We start from the raw sequence: 22,381 nt of genomic DNA, 5'->3' as shown, positions 1-22,381 counted from the left end.
ACCAACCACTGCCTATCCAATACATACTTCACCTACAATGGACAAAAATACAAACAAATAGAAGGAGCACCCATGGGATCACCCCTCTCACCTGTCATCGCAAACCCTCTACATGGAACACTTTGAAACACAAGCTCTAGAAAAATACGACCACAAACCCAAACTCTGGCTCAGATACGTAGATGACACCTTCATAATCCGGCCACACGGGAAAGAAAAACTGAACAACTTCCTCACATACCTCAACAGCCTACACCCCAAAATACAATTCACCATGGAAACAGAAGCCAACAATCAACTTCCTTCCTAGATGTCTTGGTATACAAAAGATCCAATGGCTCCCTAGGACACACCATCTACCAGAAGAAAACACATACTAACCGCTATCTACATGCACTCTCACACCACCACCCAGCACAGATCAATTCCAGTAGCCAAGACACTCATCTCCAGAACAAAATGCTTAGCCGATGAACAACACCAAAAACCGAACTACACACTCTCACCAACGTACTTACAGCCAATGGATTCCAAAGAAAGAAGATTACCCACCTAATCCAAAAAGAAACCCCAACCAAAATCCAAGACAGAGAACAAGAAAACGGCAAAGCCCTCCTCCCATATATAAAAGGCACTACAGACAAAATTAGCAAGATCCTCCAAAAACACAACATCAAAACAGCATTCTGCACAAACAGAAAAATATCCACCATCCTAAGAAACCCCAAAGACAAAATCGAATTAGAAAACCAAGGAGTATACGAAATCCCCTGCACTGCCTGCCCTACCACATACATTGGACAAACTAACAGAAGAATAAGTGCACGCATTGAAGAACATAAGAACTCAATCAAAAAGAAGAAACGACCTCTTCCTGGTCCAACACCTCAAAGCCACAGGACATGAAATTGATTTTAAAAATACCAGAACTATCGCCAAAACCGAACACTTCAACAGCAGAATAATCAGAGAAGCCATAGAGATAGAAAAACGCCCACACAGCATGAACAAACGAGATGACACCTCCCGCCTTCCAGCCATTTGGAAACCCGCCCTCATGAACAGACGAGTACCTAACATGAAGAAGGACACCAGACCCACACCCATGAGAGCCACACAAGAAGCCACCACCACACTTCCATATAGAAAACAGACTCCCACCCATTCAGAAAATGAGACACGACCATGGACCAGAAGCTGCACTGCAGCTGCATCACTACCCACTTCAAACCCCTCTGAGCCATACATGAAGCAAACCGACACCCACTATGAAGATGCAGCAGGACCACGAACTAGAAGCCAAACAGCAAGATCACAACTCACCAGCTCAAATCCCCAGCAACTAAGACTAACCTGAGCACAACCAAGCCCCCACCTGAACAGAACACGCCTCCAACCAATCAGAACACGGCTAACCCCCAACCAATCAGAACACAGCCAAACCCCTACCAATGAGAACACACCCCCACCCAATCAGAACACAGCCAAGCCCCCACCCAATCAAGTCCCACCCTCACTGGCAGTTAAAAGGAGGAAGCAGCTGCAATCTCACATTACTCTGAGAAGCACAGAGCCGGAGACAGAAGCCTGAAGATGATGAATGAGACTTCATCGAAACGTTGCCTAGATACTTTGAATCTTACGCGGGAGAAAACCCGAACAACCAAAGATCCATATATATATATATATATATACATACATACACATAATCTTTTTTTAAGAATATAGTGTGTATTTTAAGAATGTACCAAGCAGAATCCGATTGGAAGTTATGTATTATATTGAATGTTATAATCTTAAAGGTATACATTGAAGCTTAAATAAGAGTTGAATGGATAAAATTAAAAGATATAAAAGTGTCATACTCCAATTAGTAACTATAGGAGAAAATTTGTTTAATGAGAAAAGATAATATGAAACAGGACAGACAAAAATATAAATATAATGATTTGAATTGAGATGAGATAATCAAAATAAAGTTGAGAAAATTAAAAGAGGGGAAAAACTATATAGAAAATGTAAAACAGTAATAAGATATGAAATAGAACACAAAAATGAGCATGAAATTGAGTTTGTGTCTGTATGAAGAAGTGTAACCTGGGACCATGCTATTTTCAAAAAAAGATGTTTTATTTGTGTTATGTTTTTTTGTGTGTGAAAAGCCAAATAAAATTTTCAAAAAAAAAAAAGTGTTGGGAACTTTCACAAGGAGTGGACTGAGGCTGGAGTTAGTGCATCAAGAGCCACCACATACAGATGGATCCTGGGATCCATGGGCTTCAAATGTCATATTCCTCTTGTCAAGCCACTCTTGAACAACAAACAACATCAGAAGTGTCTTACCTGGGCTAAAGAAAAGCAGACCTGGTCTGTTGCTCAGTGGTCTAAAGTCCTCTTTTCTGATGAGAGCAACTTTTGCATCTCATTTGGAAACCAAGGACCCAGAGTCTGGAAGAAGAATGGAGAGGCACACACTGCAAGATGCTTGAAGTCCAGTGTGAAGTTTCCACAGTCTGTGTTGATTTGGGGAGCCATGTCATCTGCTGGTGTTGGTCCACTGTGCTTCATTAATTCCAGGGTCAACGTAGCCGTCTACCAGGAGATTTTGGAGCACTTCATGCTTCCTTCCATAGACGAGCTTTATGGGGATGCTGACTTCATTTTCCAGCAGGACTTGGCACCTGCCCACACTGCCAAAAGCACCAAATCCTGCTTCAATGACCATTGGATTACTTTGCTTGATTGGCCAGCAAACTCGCCTGACCTGAACCCCATGGAGAATCTATGGGGCATTGCCAAGAGAAAGATGAGAGACATGAGACCGAACAATGAAGAAGAGCTGAAGGCCGCTATTGAAGCATCCTGGTCTTCCATAACACCTCAGTAGTGCCACAGGCTGATAACTTCCATGCCATGCCACACTGAGGCAGTAATTGCTGCAAAAGGGGCCCAAACCAAGTACTGAGTACATATGCGTGTGTGTGTGTGTGTGTGTGTGTGTGTGTGTGTGTGTGTGTGTGTGTATATATATATATATATATATATATATATATATATATATATATATATATATATATATAATTATTACAGAAGCCTGATGATGGCAGATGAGATTCTGCTGAAACATCGCTACAACTTTAAAAGCACAACTACTATGATGTGGAAAATACCGAGCAAAGCCGAATGCCATACATGTAAGTACCATGAAAACTTAAGAAAATATATATATATATATATATATATATATATATATATATATATATATATATATATATATATATGGATCTTTGGTTGTTCGGGTTTTCTCCCGCGTAAGATTCGAAGTATCTAGGCAACGTTTCGATGAAGTCTCATTCATCATCTTCAGGCTTCTGTCTCCGGCTCTGTGCTTCTCAGAGTAATGTGAGATTGCAGCTGCTTCCTCCTTTTAACTGCCAGTGGGGGTGGGACTTGATTGGGTGGGGGCTTGGCTGTGTTCTGATTGGGTGGGGTGTGTTCTCATTGGTAGGGGTTTGGCTGTGTTCTGATTGGTAGGGGGTTAGCCGTGTTCTGATTGGTTGGAGGCGTGTTCTGTTCAGGTGGGGGCTTGGTTGTGCTCAGGTTAGTCTTAGTTGCTGGGGATTTGAGCTGGTGAGTTGTGATCTTGCTGTTTGGCTTCTAGTTCGTGGTCCTGCTGCATCTTCATAGTGGGTGTCGGTTTGCTTCATGTATGGCTCAGAGGGGTTTGAAGTGGGTAGTGATGTAGCTGCAGTGCAGCTTCTGGTCCCATGGTCGTGTCTCATTTTCTGAATGGGTGGGAGTCTGTTTTCTATATGGAAGTGTGGTGGTGGCATCTTGTGTGGCTCTCATGGGTGTGGGTCTGGTGTCCTTCTTCATGTTAGGTACTCGTCTGTTCATGAGGGCGGGTTTCCAAATGGCTGGAAGGCGGGAGGTGTCATCTCGTTTGTTCATGCTGTGTGGGCGTTTTCTATCTCTATGGCTTCTCTGATTATTCTGCTGTTGAAGTGTTCGGTTTTGGCGATAGTTCTGGTATTTTTAAAATCAATTTCATGTCCTGTGGCTTTGAGGTGTTGGACCAGGGAAGAGGTCGTTTCTTCTTTTTGATTGAGTTCTTATGTTCTTCAATGCGTGCACTTATTCTTCTGTTAGTTTGTCCAATGTATGTGGTAGGGCAGGCAGTGCAGGGGATTTCGTATACTCCTTGGTTTTCTAATTCGATTTTGTCTTTGGGGTTTCTTAGGATGGTGGATATTTTTCTGTTTGTGCAGAATGCTGTTTTGATGTTGTGTTTTTGGAGGATCTTGCTAATTTTGTCTGTAGTGCCTTTTATATATGGGAGGAGGGCTTTGCCGTTTTCTTGTTCTCTGTCTTGGATTTTGGTTGGGGTTTCTTTTTGGATTAGGTGGGTAATCTTCTTTCTTTGGAATCCATTGGCTGTAAGTACGTTGGTGAGAGTGTGTAGTTCGGTTTTTTGGTGTTGTTCATCGGCTAAGCATTTTGTTCTGGAGATGAGTGTCTTGGCTACGGAATTGATCTGTGCTGGGTGGTGGTGTGAGAGTGCATGTAGATAGCGGTTAGTATGTGTTTTCTTCTGGTAGATGGTGTGTCCTAGGGAGCCATTGGATCTTTTGTATACCAAGACATCTAGGAAGGGAAGTTGATTGTTGGCTTCTGTTTCCATGGTGAATTGTATTTTGGGGTGTAGGCTGTTGAGGTATGTGAGGAAGTTGTTCAGTTTTTCTTTCCCGTGTGGCCAGATTATGAAGGTGTCATCTACGTATCTGAGCCAGAGTTTGGGTTTGTGGTCGTATTTTTCTAGAGCTTGTGTTTCAAAGTGTTCCATGTAGAGGTTTGCGATGACAGGTGAGAGGGGTGATCCCATGGGTGCTCCTTCTATTTGTTTGTATTTTTGTCCATTGTAGGTGAAGTATGTATTGGATAGGCAGTGGTTGGTTAGATCTAGGATGTGCTTGGGGGGGTTGTATTTGTTTTGGATGGCTGTCAAGGCTTCTTTTATTGGCACTTGGGTGAAGAGGGATATGACATCGAAGCTTACTAGTAGGTCGCTAGGTTGTAAGTTTTGTTTCTTTATGATCTCGATGAACTGGAATGAGTTTCTTACGTGTGAGTTGATGGATTCTGCATAGGGTTGTAGTTGTTTGGCGAGGGATTTGGCCAGGTTTTGTAGAGGTGAGCCTATGGAGCTGACTATTGGTCTGAGTGGGGTTCCTTCTTTGTGTATTTTGGGGAGACCATAAAGCTTGGGGCATCTGGATGATTTTTCTCTGGGTATGATTCCTTGCTGGATTTCTTCACTGATGGGGGAGGCTTTTATTTTGGATCTGGTAGTTTTTTCTAGGTAGGTGGTGGGGTCTGTCTTTAGGGGTTTGTATGTGGGGTCTTGGAGTAGGTTGGTTAGCTTGGTTTGGTAGTCAGATGTGTTCATAACCACTGTCGCGTTGCCCTTGTCTGCTGGTAGGATTATTATGCTGGTGTCTTCTTTCAGGTTAAGTAGTGCAGTTTGTTCTTCTTTGGATAAGTTGCTTTTGGGTGGTTTGCTAGTGCAGAGGATGTTGGTGATTTCGAGTCTGATTTTGTTAGCATCATCAGGGTTGGTTTTGGTCAGGCTGGTTTCAACTCCGCATATGATGGTTTCTGTGGAGATGTGTTTGGGAGCGACAGCAAAGTTGAATCCTTTTGAAAGGACCTTGGTTTCAGCTTCAGTGAGGATCTTGTCTGAGATGTTGTGCAATGTTTGTTTCATGTGTGGCTGTGGGGGAGGGGGAGTTGGTTTCTGGCATTGTTGTAGTTTCCTGAGTTTGTTGGTGTGTGTGTCTGTCTTGATGTGGTCTGTGTTTCGGCTCTCCAGACAGCGAGTTGTTTGGATTTGTCCCAAGGTAGAGGGTGAATCTTGTTGCTGAGTCTGAGGTGGAGTGTGAGGAGATCTTTGTTGATTTGGTCTAGGAGAAACCTTTTCGTGTGAAGTTCATTTCTAATTAGGGCCAGTTCTGTTCTTTTAAGGATGCGTTTGGTGGCTGCTGTGTTGGTGTGGAATTTCAATTGGAAGCTTGTGGGAATTAAATTTTGATCTCGGCAGTTGCATAGGAATGCAAGGTCACATAAAATGGAGGCTCTTTGGACTTCAAGTTTTTCATAAGTCCTGGTCAGATGGTGGGTTTCCTCCCCGTAGAGGTGCAATATTTGTTTTCTGAGGTTCTCGCGGGTATTGAGAAGCACAGAGCCGGAGACAGAAGCCTGAAGATGATGAATGAGACTTCATCGAAACGTTGCCTAGATACTTTGAATCTTACGCGGGAGAAAACCCGAACAACCAAAGATCCACATACAAATACCATGAGAACCTCAGAAAACATATATATATATATATATATATATATATATATATATATATATATATATATATATATATATATATATTTGTATGTATATGTACTAATAGTATATGTACTAATATATATATAGTACACAGTACATATACTTAGTACATATACTTTTCAGAGGCCCGATATTGTTCTGTGTACAATCCTTGTTTTATTGATTGCATGTAATATTCTAATTTTCTGAGATTGTGGATTTGGGGTTTTCACGAGCTATAAACCATGATCATCTCAATTATGACACATCATGGCTTGAACTATCTTGCTTTGCCTGTAACGAGTCTATCTCATATATTAGTTTAACCTTTTAAGCTGCATTAGTGAAATAAATGAACTTTTGCACGATACTCTAATTTTTCGAGTTTCACCTGTAGTCTTGGCCTACAATCTTTGTTAGGTTAGTAAGAAGAACGAAGACTGAATGTGGGACAGGCAGAAAGAACTGAAATAGGCAAAAGATGGACTTTGTTTTGTTTATGTGTTGTGTATGTGTGTTCAGTGGCAAAGAGGGCTTGGGAAGTAAACAGGGTTGGACTTGTTTGGTATTAGAATAGACAACACCAGAAAACAGAGGACTTGGAGCCTAGACTGAGAATTTAAAATACAAACTATAAGAAATAGTGGTACTTCTGTATTGTTACCAAGACAATTTCTTACAGTCCTCACATTTTAAAAGATACCAACAATTCCAACTTATCACCATATTAAGAGTACTATTGCTTTTTATCCACTGATTTATTTATATTTTGGTCAGACCAAGCATTAATATATCTTATGCTTCCCCCAATCCATCTCTCTTCTTCCATTTGCCTTTTAGGAAGATATTGTGATTTATTAAACTGCAGCTTCAAGCAAAGTCTGAATTATAGTCTGATACTGATTTGATAATTGGTTATATAAACTTTTAAAGGATTTCCCCCAGTCTAAGTATCATAAAAATGGTGTTGACTTTTTGACTACCATCCTAGTAGGAGAGCTTATAGGGGGAAAAGAATAGAAGAGTCAAGGAGAAATCATTGTTGGCTGCCAGTAGCTTTCTCTAAACTTGGCTGTAGTGGAATTTTAGGATTTTTGGTGAAGACAAAGATGTACTAAAGCTTAAATGGTGTTCTTGGCAAAACACACATACACATATGTGTGTGTATAAGATATGTATTGTTATGACAAGCCAAGGAAATCAACATAACATCCTCACAAACCCAAAGAGTCTAACTAGGCACAACTGCCAGCAATGGTATATAGGTGGTCATTGGCTTACGAGTGCAATTGGGGCCTGGATTTTGGTTGTAAGTAATGATGGTCATAAGTTGAGGCATTCCTGTGACTGGACCTGATTTTATGACTTTTTTACAGTGGTTGTTAAGCAAATTGCCTAGTTGTAAGTCTGAATCCATTCTGGATGGGCGCTTTTGTGCCAAAACCCAGTAAAACATGCTGGAAACCAGCAAAAAAACCATCTCAAATCAGGATCACTTGATAGTTACTAAATGAGGACTACCAGTGCAGTAATTTTGAATGTGCATGTTTTTATATCTTATAAATTGAATTTTCGGCTGTGGCTCCCATCCTCCTGAAAATTCTCCTGTCAGAGGTGACATGGCCACATGGTGGAAGAGCCCAAAACCTTGGCTTAAATTGAATGCCACATGCATTCATGCAGTTTTAAAGTCAGTCTTATAATCTATATACAGTTGTGCTCATAAGTTTACATACCCTACCAGAATTTATGATTTCTTGGCCATTTTTCAAAAACTTTTCTTTCAGTATGATTGTCATTATGATTTAAAAAGAGTAAACACAGTTGATTGATAATACATGGCTTCAGCCAACCACTAACCATGAGTGAAAGAAAAGTTTTTGTGTTATCATTCATATTTTCTGGAAAATGGCCAAGAAATCATAAATTCTGCCAGGGTATGTAAACTTATGAGCACAAACTGTATACAAAATTGAAATTTACCAATCACGCATCATCACAAAATCTCCAGAACCGTAAAGCCTATAAACTTGAAATTTGGCATTTATGTTCCTCTTGGCTTCTAGATGCTCACTAAGAAAGGATTTTTTGAAATGACCATCAGAGCATTAGTATTTCATATATTATTGTTAACAGGCTCTTATTTTCCTCCCCCAAAACTAAGCCTGATCACATAGTTTCATAGCGAAGCATGGATATAGAGCTAGTATCTTAATTCATGTGTCAAAATGACTCCTAAACGTAGATGAAAGCTTTATATTTAGAGATCAACATTTCATTTAAATGCCGTCTTAGTATTTTGAAGGTTTAAAATGGACCTTAAGGTATTAGATTTTTTTCTTATCATTAAACTTATATTGTGAATTACTTATACTATGTCAGCAACCTGACCTAAAATGAGATCTGCATCACCTTATTCATCCATCTACACTGTCAAGGTTTCATAGAGCAAATATTACTTCTTAAATGCTTGAGTGAACATTTTTTCTGATTTATTTTATTTATTGTAGTGCTCAATATCTTTTATGAAGGTATGTTTCTTAAGGTATTTTAGATAAAACCACAACTTTCCATTTCTTTTCAGCATTGCAATCTTCTTCCCCCTGCTGCTGTGGAAGCTCATCCAGCCTGACCCTAGGTGAGGCAGCTGATGCCCACATGTCTGGACTTTATGCTGTAGTACTGAGGTAGCTGACCACAGCACATGTTTGAGGTGGCAGTCCTCATTGGCAGTGGTGGTGCAGGGGCTGAAGTAGAGGCCTGAGGGCAGTGGCAGCTATCTGTGGACAGTCTCTACTTCAGCCATAGCTCCAGCGTTACCACTACTGTTGAGGAGTACCACTGTGTAGGGTAGTCAAAAGGGCAGACTGGAGGAGATAGACTGGTGGAGGGATTTGAAGAACTGCTTCAATCATTAGCATGGGCGGGCAATTTAAGTGCCCAAATTTTGATCATATTACCCATGGGGGTGCCAGTGGCTTTAATTTTGGTTTAAGTACAATTTATTTAGTGTTGCCATATTTTCAGATATTGAACAAAGGGTTGTTAAGGACTATTTTCAGTGCAGTTTGAAATCTTGCACCAAGATACCCTGTTTCTCCAACAATACAGCCTCCCCCAATAGGAAGTCCCAGCATGTTTTATAGGCATGAAATGAAATTAAGCCCCTCCCCCCAAATTAAGGCCTATATTAAAACATGCGAAATGGTGGGGAATAGTGGGGGGGCTTGCCGTTAGGAAGTACTTTTGTTGCACACCCGGATATGGTGCTGCCTGCATTGACCCCGATACGCCGAGGTGCCCCACCAACGCCGAGGTCAACATCCAAACTGTTGCCTCCCGCCCGCCTGAAGATGCAAGGGGGGGAATTAAATCACCCCTGAAAAGACGGCCTAGCCATTTTTGGGGGGCTCAAAAAAAATAAGACCCGGCCTTATTATATGAGAAACACGGTAGCAGAAGAATACCTTAATATAAATCGATAGATTGGTTGATGATTTAACATCAAGTTGATGTTGAGTCTTAGCAATCACATACATAGATATTCACCATGACAGGCTGCCTCTAACCTGGTCCTTCAGATCTTCCAATGGAGCCATTGCAGTGGTGGTATTCAGCAGTTTCGCACCGGATTTGGTGAACTGGTAGCAAGGATTTGGCATGGGTTGCTGAACTGATAGTAAGTTCTGGCTGGCCATGCCCCTGACCCAGTCACCCTCCCACCTGATGTTTGCTTCACCCTGTCTGCCTGATATTCGCTTAAGGTATTTATTTCTTTTTTTCCCCTCCCGGCAATCAGCTGTACATACGAGCAGCTGTGCTGGGATTCCCCTTGCTGAGGCCCAGGAAGGCAAAAAATGGAGGGAGGGCCTCCAATTTTTGCCTTCCTGAGCCTCAGAGGAGCCTTATGGGAGCAAAAATGCCCCCAGAGGCTCTTCTGAGGCCAGGAAGCTCCCAAAACAGAGCGTAGAGGGGTGCTGCCTGCCCAACCCATGCTCTGTTTTTTCTTCCTGAGCCTTAGAGGAGCTTTATGGGAGCAAAAATGCCCCCCCTCCCTGCCAGAGGCTCCTCTGAGTCCCAGAAAGCCCAAAAAATCGAGTGGGGGGTGCTTGCAAAAAAGCAAAAAAAAATGACGCCTACCCAGTCATATGGCCACGCCCACCAAGCCATGCCCACAGAACCCATAGTAAAAATCTTTGAATCCCACCACTGACCCATTGCCACTGTAGATCCACCCAGTACTGATTAATCCTCATCTTCTTTCTTTCTATCTTTCCCTGCATTAAAGCCTTCCCCAGAGGGTTACATTTTTGAATAATGTGTCTGAAATAGGATAATTTGAGCCTGGTCATTTATGTCTCAAGTGAGAATTCTGGGTTGATGATTTCATAATCCATTTGTTTTCTTGGCTATCCACAGTACTTTCAGGAACATTCTCCAACACTAAAGTTCAAAAGGATAAATACTGTTCCCTATTCTATTTTTTTTAAAATGTAACTTTCACTTGCTACAGCCTCAGAGGGAATACCATTGCTTGCACTACTTTAATCTTTGTAGGTATAGACACATCATAGCATCTGAATATCTTTTCCAAGTCTTTCATGGCTGCTCTACAAAGTTCTAGTCTCTGGTGTACTTCCTGACTGCTCGTGACCTTACTATTAATGACTGATCCTAAGTGGTTGAAACTATTCACCATTTCACTATTTTCATTGTTATTTCTAAAGCCGGTAGTTATATCTGTTATCAGTTGTTTGGTCTTTATATTTAATTTTAGCTATGTTTTTTTTCCCCTACATACTCCTTGACATTTACTACTATAGCTTTAAGATCCTTTGCATTTTTGGCTATCGGAGTAGTGTCAGCGGTATAACACAGGTTATTGATATTTCTTCCTTTACTTTTAAAATTTCTTCTTTTAATATACACTGCTCAAAAAAATAAAGGGAACACAAATATAAGACATCCTAGATTTCAGTGAAGTATTCTTATTAAATACTTTGTGCATTACATAGTTGAATGTGCTGACAACAAAATCACACAAAAATTATCAATGGAAATCAAATTTAGCAACTCATGGAGGTCTGGATTTGGAGTTACATTCAAAATTAAAGTGGTAAAAAACACTACAGGCTGATCCAACTTTGATGTAATGTCCTTAAAACAAGTCAAAATGAGGCTCAGTAGTGTGTGTGGCCTCCACATGCCTGTATGACCTCCCTACAACGCCTGGGCATGCTCCTGATGAGGTGGCGGATGGTCTCCTGAGGTATCTCCTCCAACACCTGGACTAAAGCATCCCCCAACTCCTGGACAGTCTGTGGTGCAATGTGACATTGGTGGATGAAGTGAGACATGATGTCCCAGATGTGCTCAATTGGATTCAGGTCTGGGGAACGGGCAGGCCAGTCCATAGCATCAATGCCTTCATCTTTCAGGAACTGCTGACACACTCCAGCCACATAAGGTCTAGCATTATTGTGCATTAGGAAGAACCCAGGGCCAACCGCACCAGCATATGGTCTCACAAGTGGTCTGAGGATCTCATCTCAGTAGCTAATGGCAGTCAGGCTACCTCTGGCAAACACATGGAGGGCTGTGCGGCCCCCTAAAGAAATGCCATCCCACACCATTACTGACCCACTGCCAAACCAATCATGCTGGAGGCTGTCGCAGGCAGCAGAACATTCTCCATGGCGTCTCCAGACCCTGACACATCTGTCACATGTGCTCAGTGTGAACCTGCTTTCATCTGTGAAGAGCACAGGGCGCCAGTGGCGAATTTGCCAATCTTGGTGTTCTCTGGCGATCCTGCATGGTATTGGGCTGTAAGCACAACCCCCACCTGTGGACATTGGGCCTCATACCGCCCTCATGGAGTCTGTTTCTGACCACTTGAGCAGCCACATGCACATTTGTGGCCCACTGGAGGTCATTTTGCAGGGCTCTGGCAGTGCTCTTCCTGTCCCTCCTTGAACAAAGGCGGAGGTAGCAGTCCTGATGCTGGGTTGTTGCCCTCCTATGGCCTCCGCCACGTCTCCTGATATACTGGCCTGTCTCCTGGTAGCGCCTCCATGCTCTGGACACTACGCTGACAGACACAGCAAACCTTCTTGCCACAGCTCGCATTGATGTGCCATCCTGGATGAGCTGCACTACCTGAGCCACTTGTGTGGGTTGTAGACTCCGTCTCATGCTACCACTAGAGTGACAGCACCGCCAGCATTCAAAAGTGATCAAACCATCAGCCAGAAAGCATGGGAACTGAGAAGTGGTCTGTGGTCACCACCTGCAGAACCACTCCTTTATTGGGGATGTCTTGTTAACTGCCTATGCTTTCTACCTGTTGTCTATTCCATTTGCACAACAGCATGTGAAATTGATTGTCAATCAGTGTTGCTACTTAAGTGGACAGTTTGATTTCACAGAAGTGTGATTGACTTGGAGTTACATTGTGTTGTTTAAATGTTCACTTTCCTTTTTTTTTTGGCCAGTGTATATTCAGCACATAAGTTGAATAAATAGAGAATATGCATCCTTATCTACTCCTTTGCCAACCTGAAGCCAGGCTGTTTCACTGTGTTCTGTCCATATTGCGTCTTCCTGAGCTGCATGTTGGATAATGAGATGCTCTGGGATTCCCATTCTAATCCCATTCCACAGTGTGGCATGATTGACACAGTCAAAGGCCTTTCTTTAATCAGTGGAGCACATACTAACTTCTTTTTGGCATTCTTCGGCTTTCTCAATTATCAAGATAGATATTGTACAATAATTTATGAAGTAGCTGATATTAAGATTCCCAGGGAAGAGCACTCCTAAGTATATTGCTTGTTGAATATTATTACCATTTAATTTTGGTGCTAGAACAAAACGGAACTAATGAGGCTACTTTTCATATGGGCAAAAATATATTATTGATTTGATTGTTATTCTGCCATAATCTCCAAGGTGTCCCAGTAGCTAACAGCACAACAAAAAGCATAGAATAAGAGTTAAAGATATTATTGTATACGTGCATCTACATTAATAAAACAAAAGGGGACAAAAACTGCCAACAAAACACAAATTGTCAGTATCCACATTAATCCCCAAGTGCTTTCCAGAAGAGCTCTGTTTTTACTGACTTCTGGAAGGCTATCAGAGAGGAAACTAATCTATCTTGCAGGGAGAGGCATCCTTTTTCCCTTCCATTCAATCATATCTGATTCTCAGAGATTACCTGGACAAATCCTTTCCGTTTTCTTGACAAGGTTTTTCAGAAGTAGCTTGCCATTGCCTCCTTCTTGAGAGAAAATGACTGGCCCAAGGTCACCCAGCTGCCTTTGTACCTCAGGTGGGACTAGAACCACGGTCTCCCAGTTTCTAGCCTGCTGTCTTAACCACTACACCAAACTACACTCTAACATTCTTCCTAATAGTATCTTAATATAAATTATATTAAGAATATAATATAGCAGAAACTGTATCTAAGAACAACCATAGTAATTAAAAATGCATGCTTCTTCTGGGTTTTGAACTAGTCACGTTCTGCATATCATGCAAATACTAAACCGCTATGCTAGTAGAATGTTACTGATAATAATAACTACAGCAGAGGCTGGAACTGTACAGGTGGTAACCACTGGCTGGCTCAAGTTACTTTATTCCTGATAATATGGACAACAAAACTGCTGATCAGTCAACTATGCTTGAAGTAACAGGAGCTGGAAAGCACTACTTCCAATATGGGGCAGGAAAACACAGGTTACATTCAGATGTAAGCGTTAAGAGGATTGTTCCATTTCTTCTTGTCCTCCAGAATCGGTCAGAGGGCTGTACTCACCAAATAATCTGATAATAAATATTCTTAATTAACAATCTTAGTTACTGCAAGCCAACAAGCAGTTACTGATTCTGCATATTTTACTTATTAAAAATGCTTAAAGTATAACATTTTTATTTAAACCATTATTGATTACTCACAACACATTAGAAAACTCTGCATAATTTTTGAACATTATTATACACTTGATTATAAAGCTATTCTACCAGTATAATATTGGGAGAACTCATCATTTCTCTTGCTTTAATCTGTACCACACAAGAGACATGTGTATGCTGGAGTTAAAGAATTGTATAAAATAATAATACCATCATGTTTACTTTATTTTAGACAGTGCTAGGCCATCACAGTTCAACATGCAAATTGTATAGGTGACTTTTGAGAATATGAGAAATCAAGAGATTTCTGTAACTGTAAAATGTAATTCCCATCTAGATTTATCTGCCTAAATTTTTAATTAAATGAACACAGTTCTTTAATGATACCCTTTCTTTCTATTCTTTCTGGTTTTGAGGTAGTTCACATGAGAAATCCTTCCAAAATTGTACGTTTCTTTTCCTAAAGGGATATTTGGAATACAGCCTTCTACTTTTGGATTATATAGCTCCCTGAAAATACGTGGTTCCTGGCATATTCTGTTTAGTGATATGAAAAGATATACAGGAGGAAGAAAAATTGTCTTACTCCATCTAACTTAAAAAACCTAGACCCACTCATGGTTGGCAATAGGAACAAGATTGATTGGGTCCCAAAATGTTTTTGGGATGTTGTTCCATAGCCTTGAGGTTGTAAATATGTAGTGTAGTATAATCATCAGACATGATGATGTTAAAATTAAATTGCATTGTAACTTGTAAGATTTATTTAATTTGGCAAGTCATTGTAGGTTTGCAAGTTTACATGAAATGAAATACACAGTTTAATGATCTAACCTCCTATCAAATTTGTTTATTCCTGTTCTTCTTTATGATTTCAAAATGGCTGGCTCTGTTACAAAAAGTCACTGAAACCTGAAGGAAATTATTTTGAGATCTTTTCTATCTCCAAAAATTGCCAAAAATTGTTGGCCGCATTTTCTTCCCTATTTCCCATGAGTTTTTAGCTTTAAATCTCCTAGAAAGTCAATGTTGCTAAATTTATTTCATTTATTAAAGCAAACTTTCATAAGCTTTGACATTCCCTTCTTTCTTTGTCTCTGGTTCCCTCTTGTTGTTTTCTTTCTCTTCTTAGTCATCTTCTATCTAATGCTTAAGGACACCATCACATAGAAAACATTAGTTTAGAGGATAAGCAGTATTTTTCCATCACATCAGAATCCTTTTGATTTCAATTCAAAGAACTTACTTTTAAAATGGCTTAAAAAAGAATGTATTCATCTCATCAAGCATTCCACAACATAAGGGTGCTATGAAATGACAAACAATGGCTATTTCAGCTATCCTGAGATAATATCTGGACAGAGTTGATTAAAGGGGTAGCAGTCAGTTTTAACTTCCTTCTCCAGGTTTATATTAATCCACTCTTAAATCCTAATGCATCCAAAAGAACGGAGCTTTACACTTTATAAAAGCTTATATCAAATGCTGCATGTTGCAAGAAGAAACTATTATTGTCCCTATGGTATCTTTGCTCAAAAGCTGCTTTGTGTAAAAACCTCCCATTATATTTGTTGCTTCCATACTCTTTGTCAGCAAAAGCCCATGAAATTGAATGATTTGTAACATACAAAATTCTAAGCAGAACAAAAGATGCTGGAATAAGCTGCTGAAGAATTGTGTTTCACATTTTAGTTGGATTTATCTGGTTCTACGACATAGATTAATACTAACAACTTACTTTGGAACTAGAATTAGAAGAATTTATGGACAATTATTTCCAGTATTGAATATTCATAAAGATTTTGGTTGCTTGATATTAATTAGAAAAGTTGTGACATGTATTCACCTGGTCTCTAGAAGTAGTTAAGATTAAAATTTCAATAGAAATCAGAATAACTCCCCAGAATAATTATATTCTACCATCTATTAAACTGTGAAGGATAAAACAATATAACTAAGGAAAATAAATAATAAAATTTAAACTTATGGCAATAAATGTGACACTGACAATATGCTCAGGTTAGAGATAAATGGATTGTCATTCAATTCAATTGTCATTCTCCTTACTTATGATTCCTCAATCATGTATTCATTTTCTCTTCTTTTTATAGATTCTTTACTTATTTTATTTCCTGATTATAGGCTATAAAAGTACTTTATATGTAAGGAATATAGTTTTGTAGATTTAATATAAATCCTTTGTTCCAGGATTGAAACATGAATGGGTAGGACACTTCAGCCTAACTGATCATACCCCCAAATTCTGTTGCCATCTGTCATTCAAATAACATGATTCATGACATGGCTGTTTACAGTATGCAAATCAGAGAAAGAATGACTTAAGTGATTTCCCTTGCCTTTTACTACCAGGAAAGACACTTACCTTCTCTGGGACTGCGAAGCTAAACGATGTCCCATGTATTGGCCAAAGAAGCAAGATCAAAATCCTGTTTATGCAAGGCTTTCAGGAAGTTCATATTAGCTGCCATCCATCATTTCCAACATAATATTCCTTCCTAATAGCATTGAAATTTCCCCATCTTCTCTGATTCTTCCCTCTGTTTCTCATTCCTTGTTTGCCATGTCTTATAAATTTGGAGATAGGGCCTATTTCTTTACTGTAGGAGATGTACTTAGGAGACAATAATTGCTCTGAAAAATAAGATACACTGTAAATAAAGCAGTACATAGAAAGACTCAGTCTCCACTTTGGCCTTTTTGTTAAATATTTATCAGCAAGAAAAATGAGAAAAGTTTGGATTAAGTCAAAGTAAACATCACTATCTGAGGCACCATCACAATTGACCTAGAATAAAATTTGCAAGATAGGATTTATTACTAGAGTGATAGTTGCCAACTGGAAATACATATGTATTGCAATAAAACTAATTTAATGTATGCAGTTTCAAGGGAACACTTATACAAGATGCTGTTTACATGGTACTACATGCTTTTCAGAACTGTAAAAGAATATATTACATATATTTGAATATACTGCAGATGTAGAGGTAGAAAAGAACATATTCATATTAGGGGAGACTGTATTTAGCTTAAAATTTTTAGTTAAATATATAGTATAGTCTAATGAAAGTATACAATGAAATACAACTAAATCTATAAATATGCAATTAATGAGTAGGTTGATTCCAAATGCATGTAGCACTAATTTTTTAATGGCATCCTGGGTGCATTTTTAAACTTATGTCTTGAGCTCTGTCGATATTATGTACTGATATGCATTGCTATTGGTGAATATCAATAACTCTCTTGCTAAATTATTGTGGGTAATTTCCAGTTTAGTTTGCACCTGGAACCATTTCCTCCAAATTTCTATATTCAGATCCAAGCAAACATGCATGCCACTCTGCTCAGCTAGCAGAAAAATAGCTTGAAGATTGCCAGTATCCTTATCTGAATTCAGACAGTCTTGTTTCAAGTGGGAGGTCACCACGCAAACATGAAAAAAAGATGGGACAAAAGTTAAGCAAAAGCAGAGCGAGGCAGAGATAAATTAAAGCAAATTTGTTGCTTTTTCACCACCTATCAAAAAGTACAGAATTCAGTCTATTGCCTGGAATAAAAAATAATATTGAGCTTTGGATAGTGATCAGATTATCTTTTTTCAAGGTTCATTGGCTTCTATTATCTACTGTTCTACTGCCTCAAAATAAGAAGTGGTATTTCCTGAAGTCTGCAGTAATGCTTTATGGATTAAAGTTGCAACATGTTAAAGCTTACTTGGGAATGCAGGTATATATCCAATTGAAATTTATTTATTTTAGTAGAGAAATATGGCTCACCGAAAAGCATAGTAGTCCTCCACCTACAACTAGGGGGCAGAATTTCTCTTGCTAAGCAAAGTGATTTTTAAGGGACTGTCAGATTTTATGACTTTTTTGCCATGGTTGTTAAACAAATCACCGTGGTTAAGTTAATCTTGCAGTTGTTTAATGAATCCTGCTTCCCCATTGACTTTGCTTGTCAGAAGCTAGCTGGGAAGGTCAGAAATCGTGATTACATGATTCTGGGATTCTGCAAGGATTGTAAATACATGGGGATTGACTTTTGAAATACAAGCACCTAAATTTTTGATCAAATGACTGATCATACATTGCTGAGGGATTATTGAGTGAAACAAATAAGTTGTCTCCATGAACAAAAAAAATGTTTACAAAAATAATGAGTGCAAGACTTTGGTAAGCTTCATATCTGCATATTGTACTTATATTCTTGTGTGTAAGAAAAACATTGCATTCCTAATAAACCTATATTTTCATCTTTGCTCCAGATGGATCATTGAGAAAATATTTTTTCTATTTTGGTGTGTGTGTGTTTGTGTATGTATGTGACAGGAAGTGCATTTATAGTCCTGATAAGCAGCCAGATTGTTTCAGCCAAGATTAAAACTGGTTTTATATCCTGTTGCCTTTTTAATAAACCACTGATGTTGGTTTAATTAAGAACATGTGTAATACATCAAAATGATGCTTGGAAGACCTTAATGGAAAACAACTGATTCTAATATATATTATTGGATTAGTTACTTAATCCCTTTCATTCTTATTACTATAAAAATACATTTTACAACCATTGCTACAATTGCTCGCCTTTTTATGTATACCTGTTTGTACATTTGAGTATAGTGTATTTTAAGCAATGTAAAAAATAATTTATGTGCAGAAAATGTTAACTGTAGTTATGAAGGATATAAAGGAGTGGAACTTACTTGTGATGACCTGGGGTAAGGCACAGAGGCAACACAATCAGCTGATAGTTCAAATTGCTCCCTTATTGCTCCAACTTTCCCCCAAATGCTCCCACATTAAATCCCAGAGCGAAGTGATCACACACACACACACACACACACACACACACACACACACACACCTCCAACAGTCTCTGGCTGCAAGTAGTTCGGCAAAATGCTGTGAGCACAATGGATGCAAAGTAAGAAATCCAGAGGGGCAAGGGAATATGTCGATGAGTCCAGGAAGCATAGGAACACAGCAATGGTTTCAGGAAGCAAAGGAACAAGGCAATTAATCCAGGAAGCAAGAAATAAAGGAAGAAGTCCCGGAAACTCTAAACGTCGGCAACGGCACACCAAACTCCATGAATTCAGCATTTGTTCCTGACAAATGCCCTTCCCCATAGTGTCTCCTTAAATCTTAAGTCCCCAGGTGTACCTTGTGAGGAGGGACGTGGCGCTCTCCTCCTGAGTTGTCAGATTGGCCTGTGCTGTTCCCACCTCCTTTCCACTCTCGTGCTCATGGATCAGGAGAGGGCAGTCCTTGCTCACCGCCTGAGCTTCATCGCTCTTCATTTCCACTGCTTGCCCTCTCTCGGGCATCCTGCCCCGGTTCCTCCCTGCTAGCAAGCCGTCCCACTCCTGAGGGGCCCTGGCCTGCCTCCTCCCCACATTCTTCCAAAGCCAATTAAGCCCCCCTCGGTCTCCCTCAGTTCCAGCTCTGGCTCATCTTCGTCTGCAGATTCAGGCTCTGACAGGGACATGACATTACTTTTATTAGTTTGGACAATTGAATGTTGTGAAGATATTACTAAAACAGCTATACATGCTTTTAGGCATACATATATAAAAAAGGAAACTATCAATGAGTGATAACCAGGCATTGCACTTGAAATAGCAATAGCACTTAGACATATATACTTTACAATACTTTACCACCTTCTTTAAGCAGTTTACTGAGTTGGCATCTTGCCCCCAACAATCTCGATCCTCATTTTACCGACCTCGGAAGGATGGAAGGCTGAGTCAACTTTGAGCCAGTGAGAATCGAATTGCTAAACAGCAGTCAGCCGGCAGTCAGCTGAAATAGCCTGCAGTATTGCATTCTAACCACTGTGCTACCATGACTCATATAAATATAAATATATTTTATATAAATGTAAAATTTAGGCAAATGCTTTTTCCATTAACCAATGCCCTGCTTAGCAAGTATGCTGTAATGACGAGGCAGTCGAGTTGTTTGATCATGAACAACTGAATCATGATGATCTTTATTGGAGTATAGTCTTGTATTTATATACATTTTTAGTTATCCTCCATCATTGGTTAACTTTGGTTACTGCTTAACTTTCGTTACTGTTTAGTACAGTAATCCATACAATTAATTATTTCTAGTTAAAGTCTAACATGTGTTTACTTCCCCTCTCTAATCCTCTTTTATCCATAGATTAGTGACTTTGTTTGCCTGAGTTGTATTTGCTTGGAAACATTCTTTATCTGAGGTTTGCCATCCAAGATTGGAATAGTCCTGCAATTACAACTCTACACAAGTACATATCCTAACCCCCTTTGGCTGCTTCAGAGTAGAAAAGATGAGTCTCAGTCCTCAGGATGCTCAAGTTCAAAAGTTTCAGTTAAAATGTGAATAGACTTTGCACTAATCCCATCATCTGTTTTTCAGAATAATATTCTTTGGATCAGTATAGGTCCAAGTGACTTAATCTATAAATAGACCCCAGTGGCTACTGGTAGCAACCCAGAATCCCTCATTACCTGATATAGCTCTGTTAGATGATAAGGGTAAATGTCCTGAAATATTAATATGTCTATTGTTACCACAGTATAAAATTGTAAATGGATGTTACAAATATTTTGGTTTATTTAAATCTCAGCTGAGCAGAGTGACATGCATGTTTGCTTTGTTCTGAATATAGAAAGTTTATGCTTGTATCAATCACACAATGTTTTATTTAAATTGGAAATTTTTAAGTTAAAAATGGGTTTAACTCCAAACTGCTTTTTGTATTTTGTAAAATGTAAAATAATGTAATTCTGAGTCTATCAATACATATACGCATAGTTAGTATCTTTCTCATAGAAAATCTTACACTTGTAAACGCAAATAAATCTGGTTAGAGAAGTGATCTCAGAACTGATAAGATCATTCTTAAAGTAATTGTATTAAACTAGCATTTCAGATACCCTTGATACATTTATTAAGAAAGATACCTTGAGGTTTTTCTGTTTACTGCTGCCATTTAAATTTCAGAAGTGGATAGACAGGTATATTGCATTTTTACTTTGGATAATCAAAGAACCATATCCTTGCTCATCTCTAAGGGCTGTAAAGCTTATTTTCCTACAACCTGATTTCTTTCTACTCTTAAACTTGTTTAAGAGTAAACTTGTTTTCTCTCCTAGAAATTCTTTCCCTTTCCCAATGTTGATTCCCCAATACTTGACTAATGTAAGTGGTAATGTAGAAAAATGTTATTTGGTTCCATTCCTATTAAATCAGATATTAAACAAGGAAGCTTTGGAATAGTAAATACCCTCCCAAAAGGGGTGATACGCTGTAATTCACAATTGAAAAGCTGTATATTTCTAATATTTTTATTCTTTTGAATACAATTAAATAATTCTTAATAATTCTCCACTGATTACCAGTTCACTTTCTTATAAGCTGACTTTTCTATTTCTTTCTTTCAGCCTATTCATCCTTAACTGAAAATAGGAAACAATTACATAAAGTCAAATATGTGGACAAAAAAATGAAATATTTCTCCTGAAAACAAACAACCATTTTGATCCTTGCTATAAATCTGAGCTTATCACGGTAAGAATTTCATGCTTCATGTTGACTTTTTGTTAATATTTATACAGATAGGCCTTAAGAAGAATTCGTTTACTGACCATTCAAAGTTATAATGACACTGAAAAAGAGATTTATTATCTTTTTTCACACTTATGACCATTGCAACATCACCATGCTCACGTGATCAAAATTCGGATGCATGGTAACTGATTCATATTTATGACAGTTCCTGGGTCATATGATCACCTTTTGTGACCTTTTGACAAGCAAAATCAATGGAAAGCCAGATTCACTTAACAATCATTTCACTAACTTAATAGCTGCAGTGATTCAGTTTAACGACTGTGGCAGGACAGGTCATGAAATGAGTCAAAATTCACTTAACTGTCTCACTTAGCAATATAAATTTTGGGCTCAATTGTGGTCATAAGCTAAGGGCTACCTGTAAATACCAACGAATTGGAAATAATTGCACTGAGGAAATTTGCAAATGATTACTTGTTAATTCTATGTTTTCAGAG

The 22,381-nt window shown here is 39.0% G+C and overlaps 1 protein-coding gene across 9 annotated transcripts in view; it reads left to right on the top strand.

Annotated features, from left to right (window-relative positions):
- GULP1 (GULP PTB domain containing engulfment adaptor 1) overlaps window positions 1-22,381 on the top strand; it is a 148,356-nt gene that overhangs the window by 37,626 nt on the left and 88,349 nt on the right. For all 9 annotated transcript variants that reach the window (XM_087919824.1, XM_026696929.2, XM_087919826.1 and 6 more), the window contains one exon: window positions 21,755-21,881. The gene's annotated coding sequence lies outside the window, so the exon portion shown is untranslated. The remainder of the gene's footprint in view (window positions 1-21,754; window positions 21,882-22,381) is intronic.

The sequence above is a fragment of the Pseudonaja textilis genome, chromosome 1 (genome assembly GCF_049901715.1).
Source record: "Pseudonaja textilis isolate UNSWEBS1 chromosome 1, rPseTex1.2, whole genome shotgun sequence".
In the NCBI taxonomy this organism is placed as follows: domain Eukaryota; kingdom Metazoa; phylum Chordata; class Lepidosauria; order Squamata; family Elapidae; genus Pseudonaja; species Pseudonaja textilis.
The sequence above is the reverse complement of the archived record's forward strand: the minus strand, read 5'-3'. Positions and strand labels throughout refer to the sequence as shown.